This window comes from Rhinatrema bivittatum, chromosome 12 (assembly GCF_901001135.1).
Source record: "Rhinatrema bivittatum chromosome 12, aRhiBiv1.1, whole genome shotgun sequence".
NCBI classification, from domain to species: domain Eukaryota; kingdom Metazoa; phylum Chordata; class Amphibia; order Gymnophiona; family Rhinatrematidae; genus Rhinatrema; species Rhinatrema bivittatum.
In genome coordinates, this window is record NC_042626.1 from 3,771,716 (window position 1) to 3,798,956 (window position 27,241).

Here is a 27,241-nt window from a genome sequence, read left to right on the forward strand (position 1 = left end):
CACCTAACACATTGCACACAGTGTACACTGACCCTGCACATACTATAGACAGTGTACACTGCTGGTGCAATCACCGCACAGGCAGCCACAATCCCTGCGCGGCTGCCCCGAAGCTTAAGCTGCGGCAATGAGCCGAGCTTCGCCCGCCGGGACCGACGCCTGCCGGAGTCCCCGGGAGCGCGCCTGGGTGTGCCGGCGCGCGCGCGCTCTAGCAGCAGGAGGAGGTGTCCGGGAGCGCGCACGGAGCCAGCTGCAGGCGCGCGCATCAGGCTCCGTCCTAATGCGGAGTCACCGGGAGAGCGCGGAGGAGACGGAACCGGGAGAGAGGAGACTGGGACCGGAACCTGGAGCCCTGCCAAGGCGCAGGTATGGAGACTGCGGTTCCCGCGCTCCCTTTATTCCATCCCCGGCGATTCGGGGCTTGTTTTGGCCGGGCCCCTCCCCCCAGCAGGGTCCTGAGCATCATCTGCCTCTCTCCATTGTGTAACGTTAGCCGGACCTGCCCTGCCCATCCCCCCGTCAACCTGCCTCCTCTAGCCCCAGACCCCACCCTGCCCTCACCCACCCATCCCACATCTTTCGGGTCCCCAGCTGGCTCTGGATTTTCAGGACGGGATGGTTTTACCCCTTGGTCTGTGAGGCCTTGGAGTAGAAATCCCTGCAGTCAGTGCAGTAAAACCAGGAAGGATGAGGTTGTCTTGCAAATCTGGAGTCAGCCCCCATCCCCACCCCTTATCAGCTCACCTCCAGCTCTCTGCCCCCCCCCCCCCCCGGCTGCTGGTCCCTTCTCCTCCCTACCCCCCATCAGGCCTCCAGCCTGCCCTTAGCTCCTCCCTCCCGGGCTACTGCCTTGCTACCACTTTTGCCCCATCTCTTTGTCCATTGCTTAAACACTGGGGGGGGGGGTCAGGGGTCACCTTTCCCAGTGCTTCCTTCCTGAGATTGGCACAATGTTCCCAGCATGCGGCTTGCGCAGGTACAGCAGCGCAGGTACCTGGTATTTTCAAACCTGCGCCTGCTATTTCATGCCTAGCAGAGGTGTTCCTAGCATGTGTGCCCCATGGCCACCAACTTTCAGAAAGGGAAGATTGCATATTTTGACTGCAAATAACAAAAGTGCCCCTAAGGGAAAGAGGTTGAGGAGCTCAGATTTGAGTGTTGGTGGTTCTTACTGCTGATGTATAATTTGAGTGCATTTTGCAGTTCAAGTTCAGCCTTCTTCTAGTTTACACTTTCTGCTTTAGTTCCGATGCTAAGCTGAGGAATATCCTTCCCATCTGCCCTGTGTTTGCTGGCCTCAGTCCATGTGTGTTCATTGTTGCCCTGGCTCTGCCTGTCTTGGGCCTTGCCTGTTCTGCGCCTGCCTCTTGCCGCTCTGCATGTTATCCTTTGCCTCCTAGCCTGCCGCTGCTGGCAGCGTGTCCATCTCTGGCTCCTCTTCTGCTCCCTGCCTCCTCAATGTGCATCCCGTCCGCTTCTCCCTGTCACAGCCTTGCACAAGTTTGCACTTGGTGCAGCAGACAGGAGGAAAAGCTGAGGGAGAACGGAAGGGTCCTAGCAAGGGGATGCAACTGAGGAATTGACAGAATCCATCAAGGTGGAAAGCGAGAAACAGGTCAGTGAGCAAAGGGGCAAGACTGAATCTGGCAGGGGATTTACCAAACGTGTCCAGTACGTTTGGTAAAGCTGCGGGCAGATGTTTCTACACATCCTCAGGCACTGGAGATCCCTTGAGATTTGGCAGAGGATCTGTATTTAGAAAGGGTCTCCGGAGATACTGCAGAAGGAAGAGCCAGGTGGTTATTGGGCTTGCGGGGGGTGGTGAAATGGGGTGCTGGCAGGGCAGTAGTGACCAGTGTTTAGGTCTGGCCTGGCTCTGCTGCTTTTGAAGGAGGAGGGTGAAACGCTGAATCACTCTGCAGTTTGCTTCATTTCTGTCCCATGGGGGAAAGGGATCTTGAAGAGTTGTTGGTATTCATTGGGGGCTTGGTGCCCAGTGGAAAAAGACTGAGTGAGCGCCGGACTTTCTCCCTCCTCCCTCATCAAGGACAGGTTCTGGGCTAGCGACATCTCTGTTTTCCCTGCCTCACTGACCTCAGAGGGGAGTCTGTTTAAGGAAGAGTTTGCATGTTTGTGACAGCGAGAGATTGTACGATGGGCACAGAGGGTCTTCTGTTCATCCTTCTGCAAGTCTGCTGCTCAGAATCTTTCCTTTACCACATCACATGGTCCAATTCAGTAACCGAGTGGTGCTCCTTCCATCATCTGAACCTGGCTTCCCCTTCACGAGGTCACTCTGGCCCTAGTGTGGCAACTGGGGCAGAATATCGTTCATTGCATGAGCTAGGACCTCACGTCATTGTTCAGCAAACAAACTGGCCGATATGGCGAACGCTTCCGTGCATCCTTACCCGCTCTACGAATTACTGTGCTCAGCTGATTCCTTTCATAGAATTGTTGAAGTTTGTTACAAGAGAAGCTGTTCCCGAGACAGACATTTACTCAGCTTTCTGTATCTCTTAAAATAAGTTTTGTCTTCATTTATATGATAAAGGAAGAGGCCAAGAATAGCAGTACAGGTTCTGTTCTGCCACAGAGAGATGGCAGTCTTAGGCCTGAGAGAATAGCCCTGCAGCATAAGCAGAGAAAATGATTGTCCTGCATCCAAACTCTCTTCTAGCCAAGGGAAAAACGGCCGGAATCTGATCCACAGCTAATACTCCAGTATTCCCAATCCATGAGAGAATCTGCTTGCTGCTTCCTTTTAGGTCTAATTTCTAGCATCTACCAATTGCTAATGGAGGAATTCATTAACCCCCTGAAAAGACTTAAGTATTTGTGGACAGAAGACGTTGGCCATGATCAAAGATTTTCTGAGAAATAAGTAAGGACAATTACATTTCTGACTCCCAGATTCCTAAATGGGCTTCTCTATGCATGGCCTCCTGAGAAGCCATGGTTCGAAGTTGTTACGCCGTTGATATTATACACCTGATAGATTCCTTCCTCATGACAGATGTTGGTGTGCACATCGGGTGGGCATGCCCGTATCTAGATCTGCCCAGGAATTAGTTCATGGACCTTATTGTTATTCTTCTTGGCCTACTGTCTGGGGCAATATTACTTGCCAGAAGAGGTGGGATTTAGCTGCTCATCCAGATGTTAGTTGCTGCTAGGCCTGCCTGCCACTGGAGATTGTCCACAGCTGCTTGAGTGACTTCCTGGTTGCATTTGTTATAGGAGATCCTGTCATTCTATCTGATATTCCCAGCCACATGTAAGAGGGGGAAAACAGATAACTGGCACTCTAAATCCAACGCCCAGGACCCCTTCCATGACTTCTTATCAAGTTTTCTAATAACCACACAGCCATCAAAAGTAGCAAAGCATTGTCCAAGACATCTGGCCTTCCCCTGCACATTGCACTTTAATATTATCTGACTGACCTTTACAAGTTTTCATGGTCCTGGGGTTAGGTACGGGAGGGACTGCTTTATACACTAGTCCTTGCTGGCTGACCTTAAGGCTGTCAGTCTTCTCGGCCTCCTTATTTGTGGAATCTGCAGGCTACGTTTCCTTGCTTTTTTTCTCATGCATTTATCAGAGTTTCTTATACACCGTTTCTTGCTGTTCTCTCTTATTTGGATTTACTTTTCTTGCTTGGTTTGGCAGATGTTATGTTTTGATTTTTGTTTGCATATCTTGTACCTCGCCAAGTGGACTCTGTTGTAATTTGGTGAGCAATTAAGCCCCAGTAAATAAGCGCACATTTATTTATATATTAATTTTAAAATTCTTCTATCTGCCAAATGCAACACAAATTGTTGTAGGTAGATTACAAAGAAATACTTAAGTCCGTTGCGGTTCACATATAGAGTAACATTTTACTGACCCGTTGGCATTATACTGAGAAGTTTCACTAAAAAGTGAAAATAAACAAATAAAATACCAATGAATTATTCCCAGGTATCCTAAACCATCCCGACAAAACAAAGAAGAAGATTCAGCCAGAATAATACACGTGTGGGTAAAAAAGTAATTAGAGAGGCAAAGGTGTCATCGCACAATCAAATAATTGTTTTCTCTATTCCTCGGGGAGTTCATTTAAATAAGACTTGCAGATTTGATAACTATGTAAAGAGAGCCTGACATTTATCAGAGAAATGAAAGGACTTAGGAATGAGCGCAGGTTCCTTCCCTTGCCAGCCTATTGCAAACTGAGCGAACATTTGCAGGCGGAAGCTGGGAATTGCCCATTCGTGGTAAGGATGGGGAGAGTGACCATGACGGCTGCTTCTCTGCAAGCCCTGTATTCTAAGTTATTGCTAATGGTTGTGTTTCCGCTTCTTATAGGAACCAGCAGGGGTGCCCATTATCCTGCCATCATTTTATTTTATTCGTGAATTCTTTTACTTTTACCAAAGGCCAAGAGAACTCTACCTGCTACCTTGGCGATTTTATCTCAATATGGACAATTTTCAGGTTTCACACTTCATTTAGATAAATCTGAACTTCTGGATTTGAAGAATAAACTAGAAAATAACTGGGGACATTTTCCATTAAATACTTAGGACTCCAGATGCCCACCCGTATTACTAAAGATGTAGGTAAGAAGTTACAAAGCTGGGGACTATTCCCTTTGCTTCTATAAAGCAGAACAGCTCTGGAAAGGGAAAACCCCCTTACTAGGTTGAGTCTACGCAGGGAGAGTGGGGCTTAAACATTTTGGAATTTGAAGTAATATAATATTACTTGTCGTCTTGGTTATTTGAGTGCTTGGATCTGTTACTGTTTGCTTTGCACTGCCCTCCAGTGCTATGATTAAGATTAGATCTTCTATTGTGAACAAATAAGGGTTGGCAAACTATACTTCAACGTGTTAGCAATAAGTTTTGCAAACATTTTTATGTCTTGATTTAACAATGATTTGGGTCTGTAAGAGCTAGGGGACATTGGATCTCTCCCTGGTTTGGGAATTATTGTAAGCACAGCACCACTCGTTGTGTTGGGCATCATCCCTGTAAAACGATCCTTCAATGGAGCAAGGACTTGGGGTCTTAAACAATCAACCCATCAGGTCCTGGTGATTTAAACTGAGGTACTTTTGTAAATGTGTGATAGCTGAGTTATCAGCAACCTCTCCATATTCCTCGGTCTTAGCTGGGCCCCTAAAATGTAGCACAAGTAAGTATTGCAAAGATTTCAATTTATTGCCCTGCTTGCCTCGTGGAACAGGAGCAAACTTAAGACTCTGACTGCGTTTTAAGCAGATTGAATAGAAGCTTCCCAGACTTGGGTACTTCAAAGTTTGTAAAGAAGCTGCAGCTCTTTATTGAATGGACTTTCTTCCTCAAGAAATTGCTTCCTAGTCTTGTCTGTGCTGTTTTCATACCTCTTCCTCAAATGCAATGGCTTTTCCAATTCTACAATATTGAGAAGCATTTTACATTTAGTAATATTATAGCTAATAATTTCACCTCTGCCTTGGCAGCTTCCCAGCATATAATTCCCATTTTTAATAATATAATCATTATCCGCCAAAAGCCACAAAGTACTCCTCCACAATTGCCCCTAGCCCTCGGTAGACCTGTTTCCAACACACAAGTAAGTGGTGCCTGGTCAGAAACGACAAGCATAAGTGAACAAAGCTTCTGCAAGAAACCTAGAATGTATTCATCACATAACAGAGGTCCATGGGCCCTGCGTTACTTCTATCCACATCGAAATGAGATACCTTTATCTTTCTCTCTGAGCTGAACTAGGAGGTTCGTCTTCAGCAAGATCTCCCACACAGTTGAAGTCTCCTCCAGTGAATTTGGGATGTTGTTTTAGGAATAACTAGCACAAAACAAGAGTGCAAGCTGTCTTTCATCTCCTATAGAGTTTCCATGAAGTTAGGAAAATTCTACCTTTAGGATCAGCAATAGACTTTTCCAGTTGAAATACAATATTCTTATGGAGCAATGCAGCCAGCCCACAGCTTTTGCAAGTACCTGAAGTGCAATGCCCTTAAGAAATCCACTTACATTTCAGTTTTCTATGTTTCTTATCAGTAAAATGGATTTCTTGTAAAAATGTTGTTTGGATCTTTAACTTCCCCATGTGTGATAGAACTTCCTTTCTTCTTTTTTTGGGTGACAACAGCCACGTTCCAAGTTACGTATTTAAGGAGGGTCGCCATCTCTTTTGGACCATTTACACTGTGAAAAGTGCAATCTTGCTATTTTCTGCCTGGGTAGCAGCAATTTAGGAAAATATTTGCATAGTAATCTTACATTAGTGAAGATGAGTCAATGACCTAAGACGCCCAAGCAGAAGCACTGACATTCACTCCCCAAATCCCACCCAACCCAATCCTCCCATAACTCCTAACTGAATAATTCCGCATAGCATCCAAATCAACAATAACCCCAACCAGTTGAAAGGTTAGCTCCACATTCCAAAATATAAGCCATCCGGAAAGGAATAACATTTGAATTCTCAAATAGGAAATAGAAGTCACACTTAAATTCTTCAAACTCTCTGTAGATATTTCCTTCTCGACCATCATTTCGCAAGGACTGAACAAACCATAGATTCAAATTACTTCATCTGCCCATCATACCAAATCCTCAACTTAGCTGGATTCTGCAGGGAAAATGTTCTGTTCTTTATTGAAAAGTTCAGGACAAATAGTGGAGAATTCCCTTCACAGTGGAGTCATCTTACTGGAGAAACCTTGAAACACCAATGCTTTCTTTCTAGAAGCTTGCAATATCATTGTTTACGACAGTCATAGAATAGCCACTCTGCATTTGATGTGATCGGCTTGTTCAGAATCTCACTCAGTCACCCAGACAATGCAAGCCGTTCAGGGGACCAGGATCCCAAGACATCTCTTAGCTCTGCTTCTCAGATAGACATGGGAAGCCCCACTAGTCTTATGTTGTTATGATGAGACCCATTTTCTAGGTCATCTGTTTTATCCTCTAGATCTTTCTTTTCCTTCTGCAAGGTCTCGAGCTGTACTTTTGAGGTCACTGATGTCCTGGTTGCTAATGGAAATCCTTTGGGTCTGCCAATTCAGTTCACTTACCAATCTCAGAAATACTCATTTAAAACAGAAAATTGAACCTGAATTTCAGAGCTTGCATTTCTGCAGTAGTTCCCTTCTCAGTGAGACGGTCACCTGAATCTTGTAGCCCCTGGCTGCCTTCTTTCCCGTCCGCCATCTTGGATTTGGCTACTTGTGACTTATCTTTCTCTTTCTTTAGTAGTTTTTATAGCCATCACCTTCCAAATTGACTTCTTTTGGCTTCCTTGACCAATCCAGTATGTCAAGCCTGAATTTTATGTCAAGAGAGTAGGGATTATAAATCCTGAAATTGTAAAATAGGGGTGGCAGCTGCGCTTCCGCCAGAGTTCACTTCATCATGTGACCTCATTGCAGTTCACATAGAAACATCCATCAGATAATACAACCAAAGAGATGAGCACTATGCGAATACCGAGATATGGATACTAGATCCAGTTCTAGTCTAAAGGTGAAAGGGAATGCGTAATGCGCACCAGTACATAGGGCTGGCAGTAGAGATGGAACGATTGCCTGTATCTTAATTGAGGCAGCTGCCAATAGCAGTGCCCAGGTTGGCATGCAGTTTGATACCAGGTCTTTCAACTGTTCTCCAAGTACTTTAAAAACTAAAATGAGCAATACTGATTTTAACCCTGCTAGAATCAAACAGACAGAACAGGATAAAAAAGCAAGATTTAAAGCCAATATATATGAAAGGCTTGAGCTGGTCAGTTGGTGACACTTTTGTGTCTGTCTGTGGCTATCAGGCGGTGCCCAGAATAGTGAAAGCTGCACTGTGCAAAGCCAGTATGTGCACAGACACTCACACACACACACACACATAGACAAACCCGAGCAACTCTGGGTACTGTTTGGTAATATGCTCTGCTGTGAAGCTCTGTCTCTCATGCTCCCACACACAAGGACCGACAGGCATGCACACATTACACTACCAAGGAATGCTTTGTGTGAGGGTGGCGGGCACTGTTCACCCAGGGCATCATTTGTGATAGAGCTGCTCTGTGTGTGCATGAGATAGAGGGCTTGTATGAGTGTGTGTTTATGTGAGAGAGAGGGAGCTTGTGTGTGTGAGAGAAGAACACGTGTCTGTTTATGTGAGAGAGAGGGAGTTTGTGTGTGTTTGTGTGGGTGCGAGAAGAACACGTGTGTGTGTGTGTGTGTATATGAGAGAGAGGGAGCTTGTGTGTGTGAGGGTAAGAACATGTGTGTGAGGGAGGTAGGAAGCATGTGTGAGAGAAGAACACGTGTGTGTGTGTGTGTGTGTGTGTATATGAGGAGAAAGTTGTATGCAACCCCCTACCCCCGCTAATCCAGGACAATCTCAGAGTGATTGGAAATCAAAAGTTCCCAGGTATGGAGAGCAGGGGATTTTAAAAATCTTTATTATTAATTATTAGGTGGTATTTGCCATGTCTGCTGTTTTTAAATATTTTATTGCTCTTTGGGAAATATTTTAAAAGTTTTATATGGGTTTTTAATTATTGGCTGTTCTGTTTGCTACTTGTTCTTTTTATTCGGATGGGTTTACTATTACAATTGATGGTTTATATTTCTTGATTTTATTGCTTGATGTTTGTATATTGCCTTTGTTGCACTCTGTACAGTGTCTGGCTTCTTGCGGTGTCAGTTTAAGTTTGGATCGCTGGAGGGGGCTGGGTGTTTTTGGTGGGGTAGAGACTGAGATTGCATGAGATTGAGAGAGACTTTTTCAATTGGATGTTGATTCTTGGGAAAACAATAAAAATTAACAGGTAATATTGGAATCGCATCCATAACCCCTGATGCACTAAGGGGATCAGCGCATAGGTAATAGCGTTCATCACATGTAAATGCCAAGTGCATGAGGCTATTCGCTAGTCGTCCACCCCCCCCCCCCCAAATACATCTGATGCGCACATTTTAACCCTCAAAAATGAATGCCAGCCTGGAGGAGCCCCAAAAGTTTACAGAAAAGCAGAAAATACTGCTTTTCTGTGGTTCCTGTAACTTAATTTCATCGTGAGTGTTAGGAATGAGGTAAGCGAGAACAAGGTAAAAGTAAAAATAATGTTTATTGATATCCAATCTTAACAGTTCTAAGCATTAAAATAGTGCTAAGCATATACATCTGTGTGTACACTGTGTATCTCGGCCAATACTCACAGCACCCTGTTAGTCATCAGCCTGGAAAGGCGAGAGAGCATCACAGGCGAAGGGGTCTCATCACTTTGCACGTCTGCGAAGGGAAAGCAGATTTCCTCTCTCTCTCTGGGCCATAACTGTTTGTAAACAAGTCTGCGTGTCAAGCTAGACTGTGTGTGCGCGGGCCAGGATTACTCACGATCCTAGGATCGGGCCGGTGCCAGCAGCCCCAGACTCCAGGGTGGATGGTCAGTGCTGCAGACTTGCTGTGCTTAGCTCATTCTGCAGTTCCCCTTACAGTGAGGAGCCACAAAAAGCAGCAACATGGCCGTGAGATTAGGAAAACGGGTGCTCAGTCCATTTCCCTAACCCGCGCTCCGCCACTTCTCCTGGGTGCCCAGTGCCGAGGCAGCGCTAGGGACGCATGATTTATTCTTAGTGCAGTATGCTAATGAGCCCAGCAGCTCATTAGCATACTGCATCGCTTGCCCGGGAGAGGCGGATGGGCGCGCAGTCAGGAGCGCCTGTTTTTCGTGCATCAATATTGCATCGGCCTATTAGTGTTAAAAAAAAAAAAAAAAAAAAATGGGGTTGGGGGCAGCAGAGTACTAGTAATAGTGCTACAGGGCGGCTGAAACGCTAGCGCTGGTCCTGGGTGCAGCACGGGGAAAAGGCCAGTTCTGCTGCTGGAGGGTTCAGCTCCGGCGACCCTTCCGTCTTTCAGCCTCATTCTGGGGTCTCCTCCTTCCTGTACGTGTGCTGACACGGCGAATGCGTTCAGGATAATCTCGGCCTGGGCGCTGGTTCTGTCCCAGAGGGCACCACTGGTGACAGGCGGAGGAGGCAAACGCTGATGTGGGCACTGTGGGGCGAGCGTGGCGGGCTGCGTAGACAGAAAATTGTTAATGCCTTCAGCTGCTGCTGTGACCTGGGCAGTGGATCCTTTCTTTCCTGTGATCCTATGGCTCGGGATAAACACCAAGCTGCTGTTACAGATCTGGCACGTGTAGCTCTGTCTCCGTGAACAAAGGCTGCACAGACAGCAGCGTGTGCCGGGGCCTCAGCCCATCAGGACTCTGGGAGGACGCAGAGCACCTGCATTATTCATGAGCAGAGTCCGGGGAGGGAGCAGGTTTCTCTTTGTGGTGACATTTCCGGCTTGCGGTGGCCGCTGGCCTGTGCTCGGTGCTGAGGATTTGCAGCTCGCTTGCCTCTGGGAGTCTGGGATCGGAGGCTGAGAGGTACAGGGAATGGGCTTGCAATGCATGGGTTATCCTTTCAGACTGAGAAACCCTCCTTCCCAGGGCAGGAACCTGTCTTTATATAGATTGTGCCTTAAATAATCCCCCTTCCCCGGACAGGGCAGTTACTAGCACTTAGCGCCCCTTCAGGAGGAGCCATTGCAGGGGTGACAGTGACTGCCCAGCCCGGGGGGGGGGATTAGAGTTTTTAATGATCTTTACCAATAGCAGGGAAGGCTTCTTGCTTGGCGTCCCCGTTACACAGGCTCCTCTGGAGCATTTCCTAGCTCTGCGTCATCTTTCTCAGATTCAGGAGGATGAGATGCGCTGGGCATCCTCGGAGGGCTTACTCTGCACCTAACCCCCGAGGTCAGACTGAAGTCCCGTTCAGGCCATGTCTGGGAGACCTGCTCAGAACACACGGGTCCATGCTGTACGCTCACCTGGCACGGGGTTCCTGCTGCGGTATTTGGTGTCAGTGTTACCCTTCCTGCCCCCTGTGTAGTGCGCACGTGAGCCCCTGCTAGGGCAGTACCTGGCAGAACGTTTTCATGAATGATCCTATTAATCTATCACGTTAAGTCCAATCATCTCCTAGCAATTTGGGGAAGTGGTGACCAAAGGTGGATTTTCTGGAGAGGCAAATTTAGCCACAATGTCACTGATACCAAAGAAATATAAAGACCTCCCCTCAGCCTCTTCTTAAGGACCTATTTCAGTTCTTAATGAAGATTTAAAGATTCTGGCAAAGATGTTGGCAGAAAGACTTAAGAGAGTTATCTCTGCCTTAGCTCAGTCTGCTCAGTCAGGTTTAGCTGCAGGAAGTCATAAGAGCATAATAATTGCCATACTGGGTCAGCCCAAGGGTCCATCAAGCCCAGCATCCTGTTTCCAACAGAGGCCAATCCAGGCCATAAGAACCTGGCAATTACCCAAACACTAAGAAGATCCCATGCTTCTGATGCAATTAATAGCAGTGGCTATTTCCTATTGATTAATAGCAGTTTATGGACTTTTCCTCCAGGAACTTATCCAAACCTTTTTTGAACCCAAAAAAGGTTTGGATAACTGCACTAACCACATCCTCTGGCAACAAATTCCAGGGCTTAATTGTGCGTTGAGTGAGAGAGAATTTTCTCTGATTGTTTTAAATGTGCTACTTGCTAATTTTGTTTATCTATTTTCTTAGAGACTAAATAACCAATTCACATTTACCTGTTTTAGTCCTTTCATGATCTTAAAGACCTCTATCATATCCCCCCTCAGCCGTCTCTTCTCCAAGCTGAACAGCCCTAACCTCTTCAGCCTTTCCTCATAGGGGAGCTGTTCCATCCTCTTTATCATTTTGGTTGCCCTTCTCTGTACCTTCTCCATCGCAACTATATCTTTTTTGAGATGCGGCGACCAGAATTGTACACAGTATTCAAGGTGGGGTCTCACCATGGAGCGATACAGAGGCATTATGACATTTTCCGTTTTATTCACCATTCCCTTCCTAATAATTCCTAACATTCTGTTTGCTTTTTTGACTGCTGCAGCACACTGAGCCGACGATTTCAATGTGTTATCCACTAGGATGCCTAGATCTCTTTCCTGGGTGGTAGCTCCTAATATGGAACCTAACATCGTGTAACTACAGCAAGGGTTATTTTTCCCTATATGCATCACCTTGCACTTATCCACATTAAATTTCATCTGCCATTTGGATGCCCAATCTTCCAGTCTCGCATGGTCCTCCTGTAATTTATCTCAATCTACTTGTGATTTAACTACTCTGAATAATTTTGTGTCATCTGTTCATTTCGCTTGTCGTACCCCTTTCCAGATCATTTATAAATATATTGAAAAGCACCGGTCCAAGTACAGATCCCTGAGGCACTCCACTGTTTACCCTTTTCCATTGAGAAAATTGTCCATTTAATCCTACTCTCTGTTTCCTGTCTTTTAATCAGTTTGTAATCCACAAAAGGACATCGCCTCCTATCCCATGACTTTTTAGTTTTATTAGAAGCCTCTCATGGGGGACTTTGTCAAACCCCTTCTGAACAAATACACTACATCTACAGGTTCACCTTTATCCACATTGTTAATCATTGAAACTTTTCTAACACATTGTTAAACATCGAAACTTGTAAACCGTTGTGATGGTGAAACTGAATGACGGTATATAAAACTCGATAAATAAATAAAATTAATTAATTAATTAACCCCTTAAAAAAATACATAGCAGATTAGTGAGGCAAGACTTCCCTTGGGTAAATTCATGTTGACTGTGTTCCATTAAATCATGTCTTTCTATATGCTCTACAATTTTGGTCTTGAGAATAGTTTCCACTATTTTTCCCGGCACTGAAGTCAGGCTCACTGGTCTATTGGGGTTACATTGGCCACCGTCCAATCTTCAGGTACAATGGATGATTTTAATGATAGGTTACACATTTTAACTAATAGATCTGAAATTTAATTTTTGAGTTCCTTCAGAACCCTAGGATGCATACCATCCGGTCCAGGTGATTTGCTACTCTTTAGTTTGTCAATCTGGCCTACTACATCTTCCAGGTTCACAGTGATTTGGTTCAGTTCATCTGAATCCTCACCCATGAAAACCATCTCTGGAACTGGTATCTCCCCAACATCCTCATTAGTAAACACGGAGGCAAAGAATTCATTTAGTCTTTCTGCAATGGCCTTATCTTCCCTAAGAGCCCCTTTAACTCCTCGGTCATCTAACGGACCAACCGACTCCCTCACAGTCTTCCTGGATGGTATAAGAGTGGTCTCAGACATATAATAGATTTAGTTAACAAGGGAAGCTCTTGTGTATTTTCATTTCAAATTTCCCATCCCCAATAAAACAATTTTTTGCTTATTTGCAAACCCGTCATTATGTTTACAGCTCTCTGATGCTGAAGGCGAGTTCATCCAGCAGTTTTTATGAAGGTTAAAGAAAGTTCTAAATCTGTGTGGTACAGGGCTGTAGCGCTCTAGGCAGACAAATGTAACAACAACCCACCCTGAGAGGAATGTGCCCGCTGACAGTGGGAGATATATAGAGTTATAGTCACCCTCTTACAGTGCTCTCGCTCTCTCTCCAATCCTAGCGCCTGCTGTCGCCCCTTCTTTCACGTTTTGAAAATAGCGAGCTTGTGTACCCTGGTGGCACCCTGTCCACTGCTGCTGCCTAATGGTTGCGCCGGTCCTGGGGTGGTATCATCATTTGATTGACCATGGAATGAAAGCTCATTGGAAGACACCGCCAGATATTGAATGCAATGTCTAAATGCTGATATTTCCCGTCAGACACAGACAGTTCCTAGAAATATGAGGGACATGCTAATAACTCCGACGTGTGCCTTAGGGGTAAAACCTAGAGGTACATTTATCTGCACCTTATCGGATTGTCTAGAGATACGTATATATAGATACATTTTGGTAACAAATACTTGACTCCTCGCAGAACTTCCTGCAGGTTGGGTTCCTCAGGGGTGGAATATTAGCATTGCTTAGTTTCAAGCTGGAAAATGCTGCTTTGGAAGGATTAGACATATAATAAACACATGAGAGCAATATCTTCACACGTAGCAATAAAATTCATTTAGATTAAATGGCCTGAAAGCATTGAATTATGGAAAACACAGAATGGTCAGGTGAGAATGAGTCTGAAAACCTGAGGAGGTGCAGAGAACTCTTGATGTTCTCTTTGCCAAGTTGAAACAGCTTCACAAGCAGGGGTTTGCTTTTTTAGCCTTGTCTGCTGTGTTCTCTGTTTTTAATAAAGTCTGCAGTATGAAGAGCGACTGAGGATGGGCTCTGTGTGTCTGTGCATGCATGAACCGGGGGAAAGGTAAAAGATGGGGAGAATCTGAGCACTCTTGGGAGAAGGCATTAATCTGTAGTATTTAGCCTATTACTTCCAGATACTGTGTTTGATATTTGTTTTCTTTGTATCTATCTGCCTGAATAAATAGCTTGTAATAAAATAGAAATTGCACGTTTCTGGTGACCTTAATGATGATCTCTCACTGTCCTTCCCTGATGCACTTCTACACTAACATTTCCTGTGCGAGTGACACTCGGCCTTTCCATTTCTGCTGTGATGATCATGGATGATGAACAACTTGCGGGTCCCAGCAATTATTGGAACAAGCTTCCCAGATGTGACCTTTCCCTGAGGACCCAACTCACTTAATGCAAAGGTCTGTCTTAGACACTCTGGATCACAAACTGTCACTGCGGGGTCAGGGGCTGCCAAGGGAAAAGATGTCATCAGCAACCCTGAAATATCCCTACATATCTCTGCCCATGCACCTCCCTCCTGCCCTGCAGCACCCCCTGCTATTCCAGTACTGAGACCCTCACACACAGCTCTGCCCATGCACCTCACTCCTGCCCTGCAGCACTCCCTGCTATCCCAGTACTGAGACCCTCACACACAGCTCTGCCAATGCACCTCACTCCTACCCTGCAGTACCCCCTGCTATTCCAGTACTGAGACCCTCACACACAGCTCTGCCCATGCACCTCACTCCTGCCCTGCAGCACCCCCTGCTATTCCAGTACTGAGACCCTCACACACAGCTCTGCCAATGCACCTCACTCCTGCCCTGCAGTACCCCCTGCTATTCCAGTACTGAGACCCTCACACACACAGCTCTGCCAATTCACCTCACTCCTGCCCTGCAGCTCCCCCTGCTATTCCAGTACTGAGACCCTCACACACAGCTCTGCCAATGCACCTCACTCCTGCCCTGCAGCACCCCCTGCTATTCCAGTACTGAGACCCTCACACACACAGCTCTGCCAATTCACCTCACTCCTGCCCTGCAGCTCCCCCTGCTATTCCAGTACTGAGACCCTCACACACAGCTCTGCCAATGCACCTCACTCCTGCCCTGCAGCACCCCCTGCTATTCCAGTACTGAGACCCTCACACACAGCTCTGCCAATGCACCTCACTCCTGCCCTGCAGCACCCCCTGCTATTCCAGTACTGAGACCCTCACACACAAAGCTCTGCCAATTCACCTCACTCCTGCCCTGCAGCACCTCCTGCTATTCCAGTACTGAGACCCTCACACACAGCTCTGCCAATGCACCTCACTCCTGCCCTGCAGCACCCCCTGCTATTCCAGTACTGAGACCCTCACACACAGCTCTGCCAATGCTCCTCACTCCTGCCCTGCAGCACCCCCTGCTATCCCAGTACTGAGACCCTCACACACAGCTCTGCCAATGCACCTCACTCCTGCCCTGCAGCACCCCCTGCTATTCCAGTACTGAGACCCTCACACACAGCTCTGCCAAAGCTCCTCACTCCTGCCCTGCAGCACCTCCTGCTATTCCAGTACTGAGACCCCCCCCCCCACACAGCTCTGCCAATGCTCCTCACTCCTGCCCTGCAGCACCCCCTGCTATTCCAGTACTGAGGCCCTCACACACAGCTCTGCCTGCGCATCTCACTCCTGCCCTGCAGCACCTCCTGCTATTCCAGTACTGAGACCCTCACACACAGCTCTGCCCATGCACCTCACTCCTACCCTGCAACACCCCCTGCTATTCCAGTACTGAGACCCTCACACACAGCTCTGCCAATGCACCTCACTCCTGCCCTGCAGCACCCCCTGCTATTCCAGTACTGAGACCCTCACTCCTGCCCTGCAGCACCTCCTGCTATTCCAGTACTGAGACCCTCACACACAGCTCTGCCAATGCACCTCACTGCTGCCCTGCAGCACCCCCTGCTATTCCAGTACTGAGACCCTCACACACAGCTCTGCCAATGCTCCTCACTCCTGCCCTGCAGCACCCCCTACTATTCCAGTACTGAGACCCTCACACACAGCTCTACCAATGCTCCTCACTCCTGCCCTGCAGCACCCCCTGCTATTCTAGTACTGAGACCCACACACAGCTCTGCCCATGCACCTCACTCCTGCCCTGCAGTTTGTTTCTCTTTTCCTTACATTGTCCCTTTTTGTCCGCTTTCTGGGTGTTACACAGAGAGAGATAGAGATGTACCATACTTTAATTTTATATCTCCCCTTTTGTGACTTGCCAGCCACTTTAAAGCAGATTACATTTAGGTGGTAGAGGTTATTTCTCTGTGCTCAGAAGGTTCGCAGTGTAATTTTTTTTTCACCTGAAGCAATGGAGGGTGACGTGGACATGCTCAAAGTCACAAGGAGCAGGAGTGGGATTTGAACCCAGGCTCTCAGCCTGCTGCTCTAAGCATTAGGTCCACTGTACATGCTCTGTGTTTGAAGAGCTTATACCTCCTACTCTCAGGCTGTGTGCATCTCCACAGAAGGGAAATAACCTTGAGCCCAGGCACTTTTCCCTGAAGTTCAGCATTTTGTTACGCAGTCTGGAGATGCAGACTGTGCTGATGAGAATTGGATCCTCATGTTTCTGTGTGTACTGAAGGCGCAGGAGCTCAGACAGCACCAGGCCAGTTGGTCAGCAGGATTTGTGAGAAAAGGTGCTTAGGAACTGGGACATGTATGTATTAATCATGACGAATCCATGGCTTTGACGATCTTGTCAGCACTCTAATGAGCGCAACGAGATGATGGAGGTCCTGTCCTGCTTATTGGTGCATGGTTTTGTATTTTGGGTTTAGAAAGATGAGGGAGTAATACATGTAGGGGGGGGGGGGGTGAGAGACTGATTTTATACAATGATTCCAAGGGACTGAGCGAGAGTGAGAAAGTGGTGGGCATTGCTGGAAGGATGTTAGTGTGTGAAGGGAGAGGCATTAGCAGCAGGAAAGCTGAAGTGACTTATAGCATTGTACAAGTCATTGGTGTCCAATTCTGCAGGCCTCGCCTCCTGAGGGAGAGCTACCTAAAGAGCGTGCGGCTTCATTAAACGCACAGCAGAGCGAGTCCGGGGGAAGCAGATAGAGAGACTCCACACAGGAGGTGAAGCCTTTTCAGTGGAAGGGAGACTCTAGATTAGGAGGTCATGATATTAGGCTCGGAGGGAGCAGACTCAGGAGCAACATCAGGAGGTATCTTTTTCATAGGAAAGGGAGCGGTACCGTGGAATGGTGCAGACTTCAAGAGGATCTGGGACAAGCACAGGGGATCCCTGACCTGGGACGAGCACGGAGGATCCCTGACCAGGGACAAGCACAGGGGATCCCTGACCTGGGACGAGCACGGAGGATCCCTGACCAGGGACAAGCACAGGGGATCCCTGACCTGGGACAAGCAGAGAGGATCGATCCCTGACCAGGGACAAGCACAGGGGATCGATCCCTGACCAGGGACAAGCACAGGGGATCGATCCCTGACCAGGGACGAGCACAGGGGATCGATCCCTGACCAGGGACGAGCACGGGGGATCCCTGACGTGGGACGAGCACGGGGGATCCCGGGTTCACAAAGTGTGAAGCCACAACGCATGATATCACACAGTTTTAACGCCGAAAATAACTACACCTTTTTCATTAGTGTTAAGCTGTGCCTATGCCCATAACGCAAATTGAGATTTTTTTTTCGCAAATTCTGTTTTGGACATTTTTAGGCTGGGGAAGGGCCTGAGATGTGGGAGGGGATTGGGGGAAGGTCCTGAGATGTGTGGGGAGAGGAGAGAGAGAGACAGACTCTGAGGGAGGCACCATAGTAAGCAACTATTTATGCTACTGTAGGAGGCCCACCTAGTAACTCAAGGTGAAGTTTAGGTTTTAGTGTAGGGGTTAGGGGCCACTTTGACATGCAGAGTGAGACGTAGAACAGAACAGTAGTCTCTTGTGAACATGTGATGTCCTTCAGAGTGAGGAAACTCAACCAAAGATGAGATTTGTACAGTGTTCTCTCAACCAGGCTTGATGTTACCCAGGTAGAGAGTCCAGCAAGCTAGGTTGAGAGAACATTGCACAAATCTCGTCTTTGGTTGAGTTTCCTCTCTCCGAAGTTCATCAAATCTTCACAAGAGAGCCCTGTTCTGTTCGTACATCTCACTCTGCATGTCAAAGTGGCCCCTAACCCCTACACTACTACCTAAATCTCACCTCGAGTTACTAGGTGGGCCTCCTATAGTAGCATAAATAGCTACCTACTACAAGGGCCATATAGAGAGGCTCAGGGTCTCTCTCTCTCTCGCTCCATACAATCTGCCATACTGGGTCAGACAGCACTAACCATGAATTCCAGAGTTTAACTATGCGCTGAGTGAAAAATATTTTTCTTTGATTTGTTTTAAATGTGCTACTTGCTAACTTCATGGAGTGCCCCCTGGTCCTTCTATTATCCGAAAGAGTAAATAACCGATTTACATGATCTTGTTGTTGATTTTGTAGACTTCTATCATATCCCCCCTCAGCCGTCTCTTCTCCAAAGTGAGCAGTCCTTGCACTTTTTCTGCCATTATCTGCAATGTCTGTTACTGTGTTTTGCTCCAAGTGTTTGCTTTTTATTTTTTAGCAGTGAAAGGGTGAATCCTTTTATGCAATTACAAGTATCTGGGCCCCTGGAAGAAGAGAGAGCTCTGTTCACCAGGTCATCCTTGCCTCCCTCGTCCTGCTTCACTCTCTCTCTCTCTCTGACCATTGCTGAACCCTTTGATACTTCCTGTGTCAGAATATTACTGTGTTCAGTGCATTCCCCCAGCTGGTTTACCATCCAATAAGATGCCCAGCTCCAGAGCTTTTCAGCAGATTTTCCGTTGTGAAGCGAGAGCAGCAGGGAGTCAGGCCCGTAACTGCCTTCCAGGCCTGGATGAGACCAAGTTGTGTTTAGCTGAGACTTCACCTTCAGTGCCGCACTGTGTCTTGGGGCTGAGCATCAGCAGAGCTCTCACAGACTCGTCGGAGCTGGCAGCCAGTGCCCGTAGGCTGGCAGGAATAGTTTGCAGCCCACAGAAGGGAAAGGACAGACTGGAACTATTCAGAGAATTCCAGCTGCTCTTTTGTACTCGGGGGAAGCTACAATACCATCTCCTGTGTGAGGACAAAGGGGCAGAGCCAGAGGCACCAGTGCTGGAGAAACAGCTGCCCAATGAGCCGTTCATGGGCCTTGGAGGAGAGGCAAGAACCTTAATGCTTTATTTCATGTCGCGCTGATACCAGTGACCTTGAAGTGGAAGGTCTGTCCGTGAGAACTGTGTAAATATGTGCTTCATGAGTTCAAATCCCAGCTTGATCAGCTCAGCAATTTGTCCTAGCCAGAAACATGATGGCAGAAAGAAACCCATTGCAGCCTATCCCGTCTGCCCATACCCACCTCCCACTCAGCTTTACCATCCCGGTGCTTATCTCGTGCCTTCTCTCCATCACCTTCATGAGCAGGATGCTCCATGCACCCACATCCTCTCTGTACAGAAATATTTCCTAAGAATACGCCTGAGTCTCCCCCCTTCCACCCTCATAGAGCCTCGTGTCCTTGGAAGGACGCTCCCCCCTTGGAGGTAGTTAAATTTCTTTCATAGCTCCCCATTTCGCTTTGCTCTAGGAGGATGCAGTGATCCCTAATTGTAGCCATCGGCGGCACATGCTCTGCGTCTCACTTGTTGGAGCAGTACAGCCCATCCTCCTCCTAACTGGGCTGTGCACAGGGCACCCACGGGCAGGGTCGTGCATATTCGATTGCACCACATATGGGGAGCCCGTAGCTACTGTCCTAGTGCTTCAGATGAGGCCCTCGGGGCGGGGGGCAATGCACGTGGGAGGCTGAGGGGATGAGTAGGCTGGGTCCTCCTTTGCTAGGTGCTTCTTTCTGTCTTCCCTGGCAGCTGAAGGCATGAATACAATGCACGTCTGGTCTCCTTTGGGCCTCACCTGCTGAGTTGTTGTGTTGTAATAATACCATCGATATCTTGGATTCTGCTGGAGAGGGGGCAGACCTGATGGTTCCTGATATAGCAGGTGGCTGTATCCTCAGCTACACAAAACTCAAAACCAGTGACTTTTTAGTGTGGGGGTAGATATTATTACTGAAGCATTTTCTGCTTCTCTTCCTTGCATGCTTCTCGCTTTCCATAGATTTGCCATGGGCCACCTCTGACTGGTAGCCCCCAGCCCTTTGCCACATGCTGATGTTTTTGTGCAGCAGTAGCTCATGCTGGAAAGGCAGAGAACATTGTGATTTGCCTGTCGACGTGTGAAGTGGCTTCTGTGATGCAGAACGTGCTGTACAAGTGACCGGAAGTGTCACTGGATGGATCCAATTCCCATCACTAAAACAATAAAACATAGGGTGAAGAACCTGCTCTAACCACTACAGAGAGAGCCTGCAGAGCATGGATGAGGAACCCTGATAGCACAGTGTCTGTGTGTGTGAAGCTTGCACTGCTGCTGCCTGTGTGTGTGTGTGAGGGAAGCCTGCACTGCTGCCGCCTGTGTGTGTGTGTGTGAGGGAAGCCTGCACTGCTGCTGCCTGTGAGTGTGAGGGAAGCTTGCACTGCTGCTGCTGCTGGTGTGTGTGTGTGTGAGGGAAGCCTGCACTGCTGCTGACTGTGAGTGTGAGGGAAGCTTGCACTGCTGCCTGTGTGTGTGTGCATGAGCAGGGGAGGAGGGGGAGAGGGGAAGCTTCTGCTACTACTGAGCTCATTTTGGGTACCTTTTTATTTCTCAACGCTGTTGTTTCAAATTTTGTCAGCTGTACCAAATTCACTATAAAATGCAACGATCAGGAGAATTAGACAATATTGATTTTTCTGAAGCTCCCACTGTGATTAAGCTGACAAAATAAGGAAGGCACCAGGAAAGCCTCAATTCAAGCTTTAATGTGAGCAGATGGACTGGGAGGGAGCAGGGGCATTGGGAAAGTGAGCCATGTTTGGGTTTTTTTCAGTTTAGCTCACCATAATTAGAAGGCTGTGTATAAACAGGCCGAGAAACAAACGTGCCCCTTGCACTCACTCCCGCTCTCTGTATGCTGCACACAAAGAGTCCCTTGTCAGCATGGATGTGTTTAAATGCCAGCGACAGGGGGGTTTCATAATGTGTTTGCAGAGGGGAGGTATGGCCTGAGCACAGGCTCCAGGGCAGCTGTGTTTCCTCCAGGCTCCCTTCTCGTGAATGCTTTCCCCTCTGTCTCTGATGCTCTTTCACAGTAGACCTGGCTCTTCTCTTTCATTCAGCTCTGGATTCTGACACGCAGCTTCGCTTCCATCTCTTCTGATTCTGAGTTGCTCGGAGCTCCCTTGGCTGGTTCGTGCTCTTAGTTTTGAAACTTTTGCCCATTGGGGTTGAAGGGTTCTGGGCATATTTCAAAGGTAATGTTTTTGGGCTTAGAAGAGGGGAGGGGGGACAGTTGTATGCTCGGGGTGTCCCTTTCAGTTCTCAGTAAACATGGCTGTCAAGGAAGGAGCCATCAATGTGTCCTGTGTAATATTGGCCTCACTTCTTACCACACGAATCTATGCAGTTATGTAATCAGCATGAGCTCTGTCATTTTAAGCAGTAAACTGAAGCAAGCTGAAGTGCTTTTAGCACTAACCAGAGTACTGGTGGGAACATTTCTGAGGCGAGCAGTGAAGGACCTGCGTCCTTCTCAACATCAGGGTGGGATCTGAATTTGGTACTGAGAGCCTTAACTCCCTTTGAACTGCTGAAGGAAGCATCCTTGAAGGATCTGACACCAGACTCTGCTCCTGGTAGCAGTTTGTCCAGCTAGAAGGATTTCAGAGCTTCAGGCACTGTCGCGTAGGGACCCCTACTTGATATTTCATTAAGGTAGGGTCAGGATCCACCCGATGGTGTCTGAGTTGAATCTGAGCCAGGAGATTTCTTTCCCAGCCTTCAGTAGGGAGTGTGCAGGCTTAGAAAAGAACCTGCACTTATTGGATGTTAGGAGAGTTCTCCTTCGATACCTCAAGGTCATGAATGACGTTAGGACAAACAGACAGTCTGTCCTGTTTGGGAGCCAGAGAAAAGGCAAGGCAGCATTTAAAGCATCAAGGAGGTGATTGGGTCGGACCGTATAGGGTGAACGTCCATTCAGTGAGAATCCAGGTATCCTCATAGGTAAAATATGTTAGTGACACCACAGATATCTGCAGAGCAGTGACATGATCCTGGGTATACTCGTTCGTAAAACATTACAGACTGGAATTACAGGCAAGGAAGTACATGAGCTTCGGCAAGAGAGTCCTAGAGGCCACAGAAGCCTCATCCTACTCAGAATAGGCAGTGCTTGTCTGGATTGGTCTGCAGGACAAAGAGGAAGATGAAATTTAATCTTACCAGTAAATGTCCTTTCCTTGAGTCTTGACAGACCAGCCCAGAACCCACCCCAGAGATAATAAGGGAGGTGTAAAGCAGAAGAGAAAGTATGAAGGGAATGCTTAGTGTTTGGTAAATGTATCTTTTACTGTTCCTTCAGTGGGGTGATTCTTTCCAGCCTTTCTGGAGAGGCAAACCCCCCCCCCCCCCCAAAGAAAAAAGGGATTGTCAGATGAGGAAGGACAGGGTATCCTGTTCATAGTCTAATTAAAAACACATGGTTTTCTTTTTCTTCCCCCATTATTGCTTGTGAGAGAGAGAAAGGAGAGCCAGGGCAGAAAGCTACTGGAGGCCTATCCTGCTATCCCTGAATACAGAGTCTCCAGTTCTTCTCTTCTGCTACCTGCTGGCTCAGGAGGGTAAACCTGCATGTCTGGACTGGTCTGTCAGGACTCAAGGAAAGGAAATGAAGTGGTAAGATGAAATTTCAACATATTGTATCCTCATAAGAGCTTGCTTATTTATTTATTTATTTATTTAAAGTCTTTTCTATACCGTCGCTAAGTTATATACCATCGCAACGGTTTACAAGTAGGCACATAAGTAAGTTTGGAGTAAGCGTACTATACTACATTCTAACAGGTGCCATTAAGTTTCGGTTACATTAAATCATAAAAATACATACAAATGTTTAGTGATGTAGGTTCTGGCCAGGTGTACCTAGAAGGTACTTTCATAGGTCAAAAAAATCACATTTACTGTGTTATATTATTACATTCATTGTGTACTCAATATGTTTACATTCATTGTGTACTCAATATTACATTCATTGTGTACTCAAGTATGAGAGAAAAAATGTGTGAAGCTTGCTGGGCAGACTGGATGGGCCGTTTGGTCTTCTTCTGCCGTCATTTCTATGTTTCTATGTTAAAATATTGTAATGCACATTTATGAGAATAATGCTGTGTGCCGGTGCTCTTCTGTTTATTCCAGTGTATTTTCTATTCTCCGGTCTTTTTATAAAAGGCTTGTTTAAAAAGCCATGTCTTTAGACCTCTCTTGAATGTTTTGGGGTCTCTCTGTAATCTGATCTCCAAAGGCATTGTGTTCTAGAGTGTGGGTCCTGCTAAAGACAATGCCCTTTCTTACCTGGGTTAGTCTCGCTGTCTTGACTGAAGGAATGGTTAAGAGAGCTTTGTTTGCTGATCGAAGGTTCCTGTGTGGTACGTGTACCCATAGTGCAGTGTTTAGCCAGTCCGCATTTTCATCATGTATTAGTTTATGTATGGTGCATAGTGCTTTGTATTTTATTCTTTATTCTATGGGTAGCCAGTGAAGTTCGGCCAGAGTTTGTTATATGGTCTCTTCTTCTTTTTCCAGTTAGTATTCTCGTTGCTGTGATTTGTAGAATTTGAAGTGGTCTTATTGTTGTATTTGGGAGTCCTAGAAAAAGGGCCTTACAGTAATCGGTACTGGCGAAAACTAGTGCCTGAAGCACTGTTCTGAAATCTGCAGGAGTTAGTAACGGTTTAAGTTTTCTGAGGATCATGAGTTTTCCATAGCTTTCTTTTACTTTTAGCGATATGTGTTTAGATTAATTTTGGGGTCCATTATTATTCCAAGGTTCCTTACTTTTTCCGCTAGTTCTATTTTCTGGTTGTTTTTGAGTATAATTGGGGTTTGAATGATTTCAATATTTTTTCTTTCTAAATGTAGAAATTCCATTTTTTCAATATTGATCACTAGTTCCATTTGGTTTAATAGTTGTTTTATGATGTCTAGGTACATGTTAGCTAGGTTTAATGTTTTTTCTATTGTGTCGATTGGTAGAATTAATTGAATATCATCTGCATAGATGTATGATTCCTAATCCTGCTAGTAGATGGCATAATGGAAGCATGTATATATTAAAAAGGTTTGCGGACAAGGCTGATCCCTGCGGTACACCTGTTTCAAGATTGAATTTGTCTGATAGAGTGTTGTTGATCTGAACTTGAAAGAACCTATTATTTATATATGAGCTGAACCAGTTTATTGTTTCGTTGTGTAGTCCAATCTCTTCTAGTCTTTTTAGTAGAATTTTATGGTTTACTGTGTCAGAGGCTGCTGATAGGTCTAACATTATTAGAATGTATTGTTTTCCACTATCAAAGCCTCCTAGGATGATGTTTGTAAGTGAGAGGAGTAGTGTCTCGGTACTGTAGTGTTTGCGAAATCCATGTTGTGACGGATTTAGTAAGTTATTGTTATCAAGGTGTTCCGCTAGTTGTTTCTGTACCGTTTTTTCTATTAATTTGGCTAATAAGGGTAGATTTGAGGCTGGATGGTAGTTGTTTAGGATCAGGGGGTCACTGTTTTTTTTTTCTTTATGATTGGTTTTATAATTGCTCCTTTTAGTATATCTGGGTTTGTTCCTTCATTTAGGGAGAGGTTTATAATCTTAGCTAAGGTTGGGGAGACTGTGTTGGCTGCTTTTTTTATGTCAAATGTTGGTATTGTGTCAATTTCGTGTGGAGCTGGGTTTAGATTTTTTAGTATGGATTCTACTTCTAGCTCTGATATTTCAGTGAATGAGGACCATTGAGTAATGTCTCTTTTTTGCAATTTAATTTCTTGTTTGGTGTTGTATTGGTATTTACTCCATGAGGTTAACTCTGATCAATGTTGGAGACTTTGTGGGAAGGTAATTTGGATAGAAACTATAACAGTAGATGTATGACTGGTGTGGAACTTCCCAAAGACCCAATAATTTGTTTATTTGCTTGTCTACAAAAAAAGGCATGGCGTGGCTATAAATCAAGTGATTGGATAGTAGATACCAGGACCGACATGGCTGGCTTTGGTTCCAGGGACCAGTTTGTTTCTCTGGGTGATTATTTATACCCAGTAGTCTGTTGAGGTGTTCCAAAATGTGCAGTGTGATTTTAGGATATTTACGTTTGTATCTGTGATTCATGTTTTAATTTTTATTCAGTTTAACATATAACAAACAAATAATACCATAGCAAGTGGACAAGGCGTCTTCCACGTATGTATTTTCCTTAAGTACCCCCATTCTCCTTCTTTCCCTGCCCCCCCCCCCCCCATCTCTCCAGCCCCCAACTATTGTAGATCTGTGGTCAGGTTCTTGTGGCCTGGATTGGCCACTGTTGGAAACAGGATGCTGGGCTTGATGGAGCCTCGGGCTGACCCAGTATGGCATTTTCTTATGTTCTTATCCCAGGGCCCCACAGTTCTGTGTCTTGTCTAAACTTTTCAGACAGAATTTCCAGTTTCATCATTTGTACCTGCTGCTCTGAACCAAGGGGGAATCTTTGTTTTTCCTGCTGCTTTGTTCCCTCTTACCACAGAGATCCCACAGACTTCAGAGGAAATGCTAAGCACATCTGTTGGCTCTAGCCAACTCTTCTTTTGGTGGATTTCTCCTGCTGTATCCGTTTCTCCATCACGATTATGCTATTTCCAGATTCATTCCTTTCTGCTTGGCTAGAAAAGTGAACTTCAGCCGGTAGGGATCCTTGGGCTATATCTCATTGTAAGAGACTCTTCTGCTTGTGTGGGTCCATGAGATCTGGGAAGATCAGAAGCTGCAGATGGTCCTTAGCATCACAGAAATAATCCAGCAGGTTTTCAAATGAAGCTTGGCCTCTTCCCATTTCTTAAGACTGAAGATTTTCTCCAGCCCAAGGTCATTGCAGCAAAGCCAACAATTCCACAGGAACATTAAGTCCAGCCTGGCCCAGTGGCTCACTGGGATAATACTGCTCTCTCCCAATATTATAACTTTGGCACCAAAGGCTATCTTCAGTGGAGCCAGTGATCCAGCGATACCATCTCAGTGACACAAACATCAAAAGCACAAAAGGAATTAAGTGTAAAAATGCTTCCAAAAAAGCTTCTCATGAGCAATGTGAATCTCCTTTCATGACTCCAGGTCTACAGCTGCAAAGTGGTACTGCATTCTAGCACTGGCCAGCTTGATTCCTTGCAGCTCCTCTGCAGTGCAGCTTGCAGCCTGGGCTCTGCACTGGGCTGTGTGTGTGTGTATCTGTGTCTTGCAGGCTCACTTCCTGCTTTCTCAGCAGCCCCCATAATGTGAGCTACAGCAGCTGAGCCATATAAACGCTCAGGAGCATAGTGAGAAGGAGGTGGGGGTGTGAAATCTCTCCAATCAAAAAATGATGATGAAATTAATTGGGTGAGCTGTGGTACTGATTGTCATCAGAACCAGATGCTGGCACTGCACTGATACACACAGAGCATGAATACAGCACAGACAGCTGAAGAGCAGATCTTCATCAGAGCACAAATCAAATATCTCAGAAATATAGGTAAAGCAGGAATTCTGCACAGATGGCTAACACGTGGCTGTTCATCAGAGCAAAGTGCAAGCATCACATAAATGCACGGACAGCTGAAGAACAAACTCGTCAAAGACCTTTTTTGAAGAAAATACATGGCATATGAGCACAATAAAAAGCAACACTTTTTGTCTGAAAAACATTAAAGAAAAAGAATGAGTGGAAGGAGACCTAGGAATACAAACAGGCAGGTTGATAATTTGATGCCACACTCATGGCTTCTCAGCACTAGCTCTGCCTGTGTAGGTACCACGGACAGTTCCCTGCAATCTCTAGAG

The 27,241-nt window shown here is 46.3% G+C and overlaps 1 protein-coding gene across 10 annotated transcripts in view; it reads left to right on the forward strand.

Moving 5' to 3' along the window:
• Nucleotides 1-227: 227 nt before the first annotated feature.
• The window catches only part of NFASC (neurofascin), a 120,245-nt gene continuing 93,231 nt past the window's right edge, over nt 228-27,241 (forward strand). For all 10 annotated transcript variants that reach the window (XM_029573854.1, XM_029573848.1, XM_029573846.1 and 7 more), the window contains exon 1: nt 228-366. The gene's annotated coding sequence lies outside the window, so the exon portion shown is untranslated. The remainder of the gene's footprint in view (nt 367-27,241) is intronic.